This window comes from Myotis davidii, unplaced genomic scaffold (assembly GCF_000327345.1).
Source record: "Myotis davidii unplaced genomic scaffold, ASM32734v1 scaffold1010, whole genome shotgun sequence".
In the NCBI taxonomy this organism is placed as follows: domain Eukaryota; kingdom Metazoa; phylum Chordata; class Mammalia; order Chiroptera; family Vespertilionidae; genus Myotis; species Myotis davidii.
This window is the reverse complement of record NW_006281930.1, coordinates 292,991-303,459: the sequence shown is the minus strand read 5'-3', so window position 1 is coordinate 303,459 and position 10,469 is coordinate 292,991. Positions and strand designations below refer to the sequence as shown.

The following is a 10,469-nucleotide window of genomic DNA, read 5'->3' as shown; positions in this document are numbered from 1 at the left end:
AAACTCCGGAATTCTTATGTGATGGATATGGAACACTTGAATTACAAGCACATAGAACGTTAATACAAAACGGGTAACATAAATACACTGAAAACACATTGAAACAGCGCTGAAATGAAGAATTTGCTCTTCACTTTTTCAGTTCCCTTCAATCTGTTGGCGTTTTTAAGGAATCTCCTTAGAAAACCTAAGAAATGTCTGACTGCTGGTTTAGGCCTGATCTCTGTAAACCGGCAGTAGGACATCCTTCGAGGGGGTCGCATATTGCAGAGGGTTCAGGCCTGGCTGAGGGACATGCTCCCCCCTATGCACAAATTTCGTGCACTGGGCCACTAGTCAAAAACTATAAAGCTGGTATACTGTAATGGGGGACCTGGGTGGACAGAGAGCATCCACTGTGTATGTTTTTATAGTTAGATTTTTTAACTATGTGAATATATTATCCATTCAAATATTAAATTTAAAAATGTTAAATATGCTGTGTGAGCTTAATAAGGCATTCCTTCCCTCACTTCTCCCTCCCTCTGCTTCAATTAATCAAGCTAGTAAGAGCCCTACTCTTAGAAGCAGTATAGTTTGACAATTGAAAACATAGACACTGGGGTCAGCCTGCTGAGGTTCAACTTTAGTTCTGCTAATTGCTGGCTATTTCAGCAAGTTAATTAATAACTTCAAACCTCATTTTTCTCATCTTTAAAATGGGATGAGTTGTATAATTCCCTGTTACTCAGCCTGCCCTTAACTTTGAGAAAGCCCTGGATTCTTAGCACCCTAGTTTCCTCATCTGCAAAACAGGGAGATTAATAAGGTTGTTGGTGAGGGTTTAATGAGTGAATACATGTAAAGCACTTACAATAATGCTTGGCATATAGTAATGTTCAGTAAATACTGGCAATTACTATTATTTAAGGGTTTCTTCCCCTAACTTTAGGCAAATTACATACTCTCTGAACCATCATTCTCAGTTTCCTTATGTATAACTAGAAAAAAAATTATCTACCAATGAGATGATAAGATAATGAATTTGAAAGTTCCCTATGGCATAAAAATTTTGGTTAGGAAGAGAATTGTTACAGTAGAAAAAGGAGGAGGGTTGGATACTAAATGAAGATTCTACTTATTCAAGGTTCCCCTTTCACCTTCAGCATTCCAAATGAGATAATATCTAAGGGGCAAGTGGAGGTCTTTAAAGGCCATGAGTCATTTGTATATTAAATGTCAGAAGATGAGTCCTGGTTCCCACCTCTTTAAAGCAGAGTGGCCAAAAAGGACCACACATCACTGGCTGCCACTCCATTGTGAGATGCCAAATGTTCCCATGTATTTGTTCCTATTTTGAGGAGGTGCTGAGGCTTAGTGATAATCTCACTATCCTTAGCAGCTTCTCAGAAAAGAAAGGAAGTAGCACCCTGAAGGCTCACTCTCCCCGCTCCACACATACAATCAATTTACAAAGAACAAAACAATTTGCTTAATCAGGGGTACCAATTCTCCATATCCCAGCAACCAGCCCCTGCAGGCTCATTTTATGACCTATAAAACCCTTTTATCCCCATTTTCTGATTTGTGCCTCGCAATAGCCTAAGAAGGCTGTCAAGTGGGTGAGAGGTAATAATTTCCATTTTACAGAAGGAGAACACTTTACTTTTCAGAAGGAAAGTGACTTACCCCAGCTCTCACCACTTCATAGAAGAATGAGAATGAACAAAGGATTAAGAAGCAGAAGACCCAATTCTGAGAACAGTGCTTTAGAGCTGTAAAATTCTATACATTTGGGATTTTATGAAACTGTCATGCCAGGGCCAAATCCAGAACCCAAGTTTCCTTTCCTCCAGACCACAACTCTTGTACTGATGCTGGAGAAGGGAACAGCAAATAAAGACTAAGAGAAAATTATCAACCCCCAAAATAACTGCAGCTTACATTTAAATAAAACTATACATCTTCCTGAATATTGAGGCCTTTTCTTGCATTTCAACCTCATGGCAACCTTGTGAGGGAAGTGTAGCAAAAAATAGGAATCTAAAGTTTTAACCACCCACACACATACTTCTTATCCTTCTTCCCTGCTGCACTTTTTCTCCTTAGCACTTAGGATTAACATACTACATATTTTATTTAATCATCTGCTTAGCATGTATTTTCCTTAAGTAGAAAATTTGTTCCATGAAGAAAGGATTTTTGTCTGCTTTGTTCACCATTCACCAATGCCTAAAATAGTGCCTGGTACATAGCAGATAATAAATATTATTGAATAAGCAAATTAATGAATATGTGGTGTGTGTTAGGGAGAGTGCTGTGAGGCTTATGTAAATTAGTATATGAAGGTGCTTTGAAAATGAAAAATACTGAACAAATGTGAGGGATTACTAGTATCCTATATAATAAAAGCCTAATATGCTAAGTGTCTGGTCGTCTGGTTGGCCATTCAACTAATCAAAGCATAATATGCTAATGATATGCTAAGGTCACTCAACTGCTCACTATGACATGCACTGACCACCAGGGGGTAGACACTCCAACCAGTAGGCTAGCTTGCTGCTGGGGTCTGGCCCATTGGGACTGAGCTAGATGGGCCAGACATGCCCTGGAACCCTCCCGTGGTCCCTCCTAGGCTGGCCAACCTCCCGCATCCCTCCCCAGCTCCAATCGTGCACCAGTGGGGTCCCTTGGCCTGGCCTGCAACCTCCTGCAATCCGGGTTGAGGGTCCGCCCCCCTCCCTGAGTGCATGAATTTTGTGCACCAGGCCTCTAGTATTAAAATAATAAAAGCTATCATTAATTGAGTGCTTGCTATGTGCAAGACACTGTACCATGTGTTTTACATAGATTAAATCAGTTCATCTTCACAATAGTACCAATTGCCAGGTACTACTATTCTAGTTTCGTAGATAAGGTATAATGGTTGATTTTGTGTTTCAACTTGTCTGGAATACAATGCCCACACATTCAATCAAACATTATTCTGGATATTTCCATGAAGGTATTTTTTGGATGAGGTTAACATTTAAATCAGTAAACTCTGAGTAAAGCAGATTGTACTCCAGAATGTGGATGGGCCTCATCTAATCAGTTGAACGTTATAATAGAACAAAGACTGACCTGTCCCTGAGCAAGAAGGAATTCTGCCAGCAGACTGCCTTTGGACTCAGACTGCAACTCTTCCCAGATTGCTGACCTACCCTTCAGATTTTGGACTTGCACCTCTGCAATCACGAAAGCCAATTTTTAAAAGTAAATTAATATTCCTCCTTGTAGATAGATTATAGATATAGATATAGATGTAGATATAGATCTATAGATACATATACATCTTGTTGGTAGTGTTTCTCTCGAGAAACCTGACTAATACATAAGGAAACTGAAGCTTAGAATGGTTAAATCCCTTGCTTCAAATCAAACAACTGGACAGTGGAAGAGCCAGAAACTTAGGGATCATGTTCCTTGTTTCTTCCATGTCATAAACCTCTCTCATCAACCCAACAACAATTTCTATTGAGTCTATCTTCAAAATCAATGTCAAATCTTCCCTCCTCTCCCTGAACTCCACTGATTTTATTTCTGTAGCAGCCTTTCAATTGAGCTTGCCATCCCTACTTTCACCATCCCCAACCCATTCTCTAGAGAGTCTGCAAAAATCAACTTCTCAAATCACAAAGCAGACCCCATCATTCTACTGCTTCAAATGTTTCCTATTGTACTTAGAATAAATAGCACTCACTCTGCCCAACACTGTCATACACACTCTGAGTTGTTAACTCACACTTAATCCTCACTAACACTATAAATAGTACCATTATTATCTCCATTTTTTAGAGGGCATAACTGAGGCACAGAAAGATTAATGTGTCCAAAAATCACACAACTAAGAAGTGGCAGAACCATGACTTGAACTTAGGCAGTATGCTTCCAGAATCTGTGCTATTAACCACTGAACCATACCACATCTAGGTACATACCCTTTCTGGGCCTACAAGGTCTCATGTGAGCTGTACCTGCCTCTCTGCCTTCCTATCATGTCACTTGCCTCCTCTCTCCCTGTGCTCCAGTTGTACTGCCCTTTTTTTCTACCCCTCAGGTGCTACCTTTATTCCCTCCTTTAAACTCCTCACAAGCCTTGCTGTCTCTTCCTTTATTTTTTATTGTAATCCAGATTCATACGGTCTCTCCCCAAATCTCCACACAGCTAATTCATGTTAAATTCAATTCCCTGTTATGTCAGGCAGGCCCTTAGACAAAATGTCTCCTCATGGCAATAGGACTTCTTAGAGCTAGCTGAATGTATTTATTTCCCCCACTTTCTGATGCCATTACTGGATAGCTTAATCACTTACAGAACTAGTCATGTTGACACACACACACACACACACACACACACACACACAGTACAATAATAAAACACCTCAAAGCAATGGGTTCCTAAGAAGAAGCTCTTCTCATCCCGACATGGGACTGTTTAGGGGTCTTTTTCATTTTCTCCTGAAGCATAAAATTGAGGAATCCTTGTTGTGGGGCAGGAACAATGTTCCTTGTGAATGAAATTCCTGTTGGATGTCTTAGCACTCAAAAAGGAAAGTTATGTCTGATCTTCTGAGGCCTGATTTCAGGGCAGTAGAAAAGATCATATTCTGTTTTCCCAAGTGTGTATCCCCTCTATCCTCTCAAGAATAATAATTACTCTATATATAGGTAGAGATTAGCACAGTTCACACAGCCCTTTCTTGTCTACTCACAGAGAAGACTAGACAATAAACAAAGCTATGTATTAATTTTATGTATGAACTTGACTGGGTCAAGGGGTTCTCAGACATTTGGTCAGACATTATTCTAGATGTGCCTGCTAGGGTGTTTTGGATGATATTGATATTTGAATTGGTCGACTGAGTAAAGCAGATTGCCCTTTCCAATGCAGGTAGATCTCAATTAATAGAAGACCTAATAGAACAAAAAGGCTGAGTGAAAGGGAACTATTCCTGCTTGACTGTATAACTTGGAACCTCTCCTCTCCCTCTCTCTTTCTTTCTCTCGCTCTTCCTCTCCCCCTTCCCTCCCTCTCTCCCTCCTTCCTTCTCTCTCCTCCAGCTGTCAGGTGCAGCCACCTCTCCTCTCTTCTTGCACCCTCTATGTCTATCACCATAGAAAGCCTCCACCACTCAATCTTATTATGCCATTGTCCTTTCTGCCAGGCAAAGTTTTTGAGCTTGGCACTCAAGGTACTTCTTGATGTGGCTCCAATGCACCTTGCCAGAATTACTGCCTTTAGCAACATCAAAGCACCCACATGTTATTTACAGAACATACTGGCACTTTCATGCCTTAATTCTTTGTCTAAGGTTGTTACCCTCTGCTTAGAATATTTCTTGCTTCATCTACCATACCTACCCCCCACACCAAGCCAACAGGGCCATCTGAAAGGCTTGAAAGTACAATTTAAATACTATATTTTCTAGGAAGCCCTGCCCAATACTCCGAATCACTCCTCCACTATGCTTTTGCTCCCCTAAACTTCCACATCACCTTCTTTGTATCTCCAATAGCATTTCACCCAGGCTGACATTAGTTATCCCCTTCTGAATCATTAAGCTCCTGAACACATAAACTACGTTTTGTCTTTGATTATCCCACACCTCAGCCTGACATATAGTGTCCTGGAAATAGCAGCTGCTTAATAAGCATCCATTTTCTTAAAATGACCTGTTAAAATCCACTTAAGCATTGCTTATCATGGCAATTGACTGGACACAAACTAATTGGCCATCAATAGGGAACACAACAGAATTCTATTTAGCCATATAAAAGGAGGTTTCTCTGTACATACTGATATAGAATAATCTTCATGACATACTGTTCATTGAAAAAACGGCAAGACTGTAAAATATGCTACTATCTATATGAAGTAAATAAAATGTGTGTGTGTGTGTGTGTGTGTGTGTGTGTGTACATAAGTAAATGCTTGTACAGGCTTGTATATATCTCTATACAAACACTTAAGAAACTGATTTCAGTGACTGTTTCTGGAATGTGTGACTGAGGACCAGAAGGAGGAAGACCTATGGAGACTTAATTTTTGCCACATTCTTTTCCTACTCTTTGAATTCTGTACTATGTGCATGTATTACCTACTCATAATAAATAAATAATTTTTGTCAAGCATCTATTACATGGGGGAGAGATGATATTGAGCTGTTATTAAGTATTGGCATAAATTTCTCTTTTGGGTTAGCTAGAAAAGACCTTAAGAAATGTAACATGATTAGTCAATGATTGTACACAAATGAAGTGGTAGTTCTGAGCCAGCTGGGATGGGCTCTAGATCCGAGGAAATATAAAAATAATAAGCAAAAAAATTATATAGCTTTACTCTGTGTCAGGCACTGTTCAGGGTACTTTCAAAATATTCACTCATTTAATCTGTACAACATTATGAAATGGGTATGTACTACTATCTTCCCAACTTTAAAGATGCGGACCCTAAAGGTTAAGTGAACTGTCCAAACCACATAGACAATAAGTGGCAAGAGCAAACAGGAAATTTGGTTCCAGGGTCCATTCTCATAGCCATTACATTATGCTTCTGATACCAAGGCAATTGTATAGCCAGCACTTAGTAGTTTATAAGTAATCAAAAAATACATTGGATAAATGGATGGATGGATGTGTGTATGGGTGAGTAGATTGGTGAGTGAATGGGGAGTAGATAGAGGGATGGTTGGGTTGTGAAAAGAATAAGGCTTTTGTAATCAGATAAATCTGGATTTGAAAATGATGCTGCCCTTTATTTAACCCTGAGACATATACCTAAACTCTATTGCTGTTTCCAAGCTATACTAGACTATGAACTCTGAGAAGGCCAGGACATTTATCTTTCATTCTCTACTGCATTCCTAATGTCTAGAATAGTATCTGACAGATAGTAGATGTTCAGTGAATATTTATTGCCTGAATTTATAAACCACAAATGTTAACTTTAAACCTATTTTGTTAGAGGATAATGAGTGAATTAATCGAGATAACATTTCACATGACTGGCACATAATAGGTATGCTTCCCTCCCCTTTCCCCCTACTAAATTTACCTCATGAGCATTGAAGAAGGCACACATAACTGAGAGTTGGGATATGTGGATTATTTTCCCAGTTACTGAGTAGTTGTGAGGTCTTGGGTCAAGTACCTTCCCTCTCTAAGATTCAGTTTTTGCAATGTATAAAACGGTTGGTATTCAAACATTTTCGTGTGGGAGATAGGGAGAATGCAAGGTAAGCAAAAATCCTCTTCCAAAATCTTAAGCAACAGCTCAACATATAAAGCAAAAATCAAGGTGCTCTGGATAAATCAAAGATGGGAGATCTAAATTCCTGCTTACCCCTGCCCAGGTCCTCCCCTTGAGCTACTGCCATGGTAAACCAAATGCTCTAAGGCAGAGGGCTACAAACCTTTTCTGTAAAGGGCCAAATAATAAATATTTTAGAGTTTGCAGGTCATACGGTCTCTGTCACAACTATTCAACTCTGACTTTGTATCATGAAGGCAGAATGTGCATGGCTATGTTCTAATAAAACTTTATATATAATAATAGAATTTGAATTTCATATAATTTCATGTATGTCTGTCACAAAATATTCTTCTTTCAAATTTTCCCAACCATTTAAAAATGTAAAAAACATTTGTAATGTTTTTTATTGATTTTTATAGAGAGGAAGGGGGAGAGAGAAAGAGATAGAAACACACCCCTTGCTGGGGATTGAGCCTGCATCCCGGGCATGTGCCCTGATGGGGAATCCAACCGTAACCTCCTGGCTCATGGGTTGACACTCAGCCACTGAGCCACACTGGCTGGGCCATCTTTATCTAACTTGTGGGCTGAATTTGACCAGTAGACTGTAGTTTGCTGACCTGATCTAAGGAGTTGGGCTAAATTATCACCAAGGTCATCCCGTTTGGACATTACAACTGAGGCAGTCCAGAAGCAACATGAGCAATGTAGAGAATAAAGCCTGAAACTATATTGTTGCAGTGGAATTCCAGAAAGTACATAGCAGGGTGGATCAGGTCTGCTCTAAATTAGAAAGATACCCCAAAAAGGAAAAGGCTCATGTTCTGCTCCTACCCTTCATTTCCCCAGACTAAACTGCATTTTAAAATACTTTGTAGATCTCTGTTATTCATAACAGAATCAAATCAACTGTTAAACTTAACAGTTGGTCATTCTATCTTGCCTATACAGAGATTTCTACCAACTCAAATACTGTGACTTTTATGAAGGTCACTTGAAATTTGGCATGGAATTTAGTTCAATATTTAATATTCTTCTCCAAAGCATTGGCATATAAAGTGGAGCAATAGGAGTGGACAACACTTAGTGCAGGCAAAGAAGGAGCACACTATCTTTAGATAATTTTTTTAAAAAACTAAAAGTCAAAGTATTTTTTATATCACCATGGACCAAAAATTTTAAACATCGATAGTAAAATACTCTTCCCTGACAAAATATTTTGTTGGTCAAAGTTCTAAACAATTGTTACTACTGAGTTTTAATAATCTATATAAAGTTTCAAATTAGCACCATTTATTACTTTTTTAAAATATATTTTATTGACTTTTTACAGAGAGGAAGGGAGAGAGATAGAGTTAGAAACATCGATGAGAGAGAAACATTGATCAGCTGCCTCCTGCACATCTCCTACTGGGGATGTGCCCGCAACCCAGGTACATGCCCTTGACCGGAATCGAACCTGGGACCTTTCAGTCCCCAGGCCGATGCTCTATCCACTGAGCCAAACCGGTTTCGGCATATTACTTATCTTTTAATAATATTGTATTATATATAGAAGTCTAATTCAGAGAACTTTCAGTTATATAGTTGCGCCCCTACCCAACACATAAAGACTTTACACGTGTTTCCGCTTTGTAAATGTTTAGAATCATTCCTGGCAGATGATTTTGGTGCATTTCTTTCTTTTTATTGAGAGAGAGAGAGAGAGAGAAGAAGAAGAAGAAGAAGGAGAAGGAGAAGGAGGAGGAGAAGGAGAAGGAGAAGGAGGAGGAGAAGGAGAAGGAGAAGGAGGAGGAGAAGGAGAAGGAGAAGGAGGAGGAGAAGGAGAAGGAGAAGGAGGAGGAGAAGGAGAAGGAGAAGGAGGAGGAGAAGGAGAAGGAGAAGGAGGAGGAGAAGGAGAAGGAGAAGGAGGAGGAGAAGGAGAAGGAGAAGGAGGAGGAGAAGGAGAAGGAGAAGGAGGAGGAGAAGGAGAAGGAGAAGGAGGAGGAGAAGGAGAAGGAGAAGGAGGAGGAGAAGGAGAAGGCGAAGGCGAAGGAGAAAGAAGAAGAAAGGAGGAGGAGGAGAAGAAGGAGGAGGAGGAGAAGGCGGAGGAGGGGGAGGGAGACATTGCTTTGTTGTTCCAGTTATTTATGCATTCATTGGTTGATTTTTGTATGTGCCCTGACTGAGGATCAAAGCCCAAACATTGGTATTTCTAGAGGATGCTCTAAGCAACTGAGCTATCTGACCAGGGACTTTGGGTGCATTTCTTGTCTGCAATTCTTCTAGTGCTATATTACAGCATTTAAATAGTAGCTTCAAAGTAAACAATGGTAGCCACAGCGATTGTTAAGCTAAAGGAACAGAATGTATGTTATTCAATTCTCTTTTTTATGTGACAAATTGAAGTTTTTGTTTGTGCTTAAAATCTAAAACAGCAAAAACAATATAAACTATGGTATACTATGTTTGTTCAGGAATTACACATTTTAGATCATATTATATTAATGAATTTGTTTTTTAAATTGAAATTTGGTCTCCTTTTTCATTGTTAGCTATTTGAAAATTTAAAAAAATCAAGAAAATAAGTACTAATGCTGGTTATTACTGAATTTTTTTAATATAGAGAAAGTTCTGAAAATGATACATTCCAGATTTCACACATGTTAAGTATACCATATCCAGAATCCTAGAAAGCAAGGAACTGGTTCATTGGTAATCCACATAGACCCAACCGTCAATTAGCCCTACCACTGGCCAGAAGCCTGAAGCAGATAATTTGATTATTGACTTAGATATGAAACACCTTTTAATGAATCCACTCACTGTGTTCATTCTAGCCCCACACTCAAAACATCTGAGAATCAGATAAATTGTCAGAAAGGAGAAAGACCCAGACCCAGCTGACAGAAATATCAGGATTGGCATATTTTATTTTTTAAAGCAAACTTCGTGGCATTAGTTCATCCTTAAGGAAGTCCTTTTCCAAGATCATGACTCTGTTCTTTTCTGACTCTCTCAGCACCATTTGAACTAATGATTCTGTGGAGCAGTGGGGAGGGGCAGTGACAAGTCAGGAGACTAAGCTTTGCCTTCATGGAGCTGTGGGACTCTGTGTGAGTCCCTCTCACTCTCTGGGTCTCAGATTTCCTGTACGGATGACAAGGACTTGAAGGTCTTCTCATGCTCTGATCTTTTCTGGGTCTACAAACATTTA

General features: G+C 39.4%; 1 protein-coding gene across 1 annotated transcript in view; it reads right to left on the bottom strand.

Moving 5' to 3' along the window:
- The window catches only part of LOC102752204 (rho guanine nucleotide exchange factor 9), a gene marked incomplete at its 3' end in the record, with an annotated part of 83,846 nt that overhangs the window by 71,942 nt on the left and 1,435 nt on the right, over positions 1–10,469 (bottom strand). The window lies entirely within an intron of this gene.